General features: G+C 39.8%; 1 non-coding gene across 1 annotated transcript; it reads right to left on the reverse strand.

Moving 5' to 3' along the window:
- Nucleotides 1-670: 670 nt before the first annotated feature.
- On the reverse strand, nucleotides 671-773 carry LOC112700309 (small nucleolar RNA R71). Its single transcript, XR_003153219.1, has one exon. It is a non-coding gene; the product is annotated as a small nucleolar RNA R71 (small nucleolar RNA).
- Nucleotides 774-982: the final 209 nt, after the last annotated feature.

Here is a 982-nt window from a genome sequence, read left to right on the forward strand (position 1 = left end):
TCAAATCACTACCTCTACCCTTAACCATTCTTCTTCACTCTTCTTCCCTTCCCTCTTTTACTAACAACAAAGGATCCTCTTTACTGTGACATAGAGGAATCCTCTTTTTTTTTCTTATTCTCTTCTTCCCTATATGAGTAGGAATAAGGAAAAAGGTACTCTTGTTGAAGATGATCCTGAACCTGAAAGGACTCTGAAGAGAAAACTAAGAGAAGCCAAATTACAACAATCCAGAGACAACCTTTCTAAGATTTTCGAACAAGAGAAGGAGATGGCAGCCGAACCCAACAACAATAATGCAAGGAGGATGCTTGATGATTTCACTAAACCAACGTCCAAGTTTGATGGAAGAAGCATCTCAATTCCTACCATTGGAGCAAACAATTTTGAGTTGAAACCTCAATTAGTTGCTTTGATGCAACAGAACTGAAAGTTTCATGGACTTCCATCTGAAGATCCTTATCAGTTTTTAACTGAGTTCTTGCAGATTTGTGAGACTGTTAAGACAAATAGAGTAGATCCTGAAGTCTACAGGCTCATGCTTTTCCCTTTTGCTATAATAGATAGAGCTAGAGCATGGTTGGACTCACAACCTAAAGATAGCCTGGACTCCTGGGATAAGCTGGTCACGGCCTTCTTGGATAAATTCTTTCCTCCTCAAAAGCTGAGCAAGCTTAGAGTGGATTTCAGACCTTCAAGCAAAAAGATGGTGAATCCCTCTATGAAGCTTGGGAAAGATACAAGCAGATGACCAAAAAGTGTCCTTCTGACATGTTTTCAGAATGGACCATATTAGATATATTCTATTATGGTCTATCTGAGATTTCCAAAATGTCATTGGACCATTCTGCAGGTGGATCCATTCACCTAAAGAAAACGCCTGCAGAAGCTCAAGAACTTATTGACATGGTTGCAAATAACCAATTCATGTACACTTCTGAGAGGAATTCCGTGAATAATGGGACGCCTCAGAGGAAGGGAG

This window comes from Arachis hypogaea, chromosome 6 (genome assembly GCF_003086295.3).
Source record: "Arachis hypogaea cultivar Tifrunner chromosome 6, arahy.Tifrunner.gnm2.J5K5, whole genome shotgun sequence".
In the NCBI taxonomy this organism is placed as follows: Eukaryota; Viridiplantae; Streptophyta; class Magnoliopsida; order Fabales; family Fabaceae; genus Arachis; species Arachis hypogaea.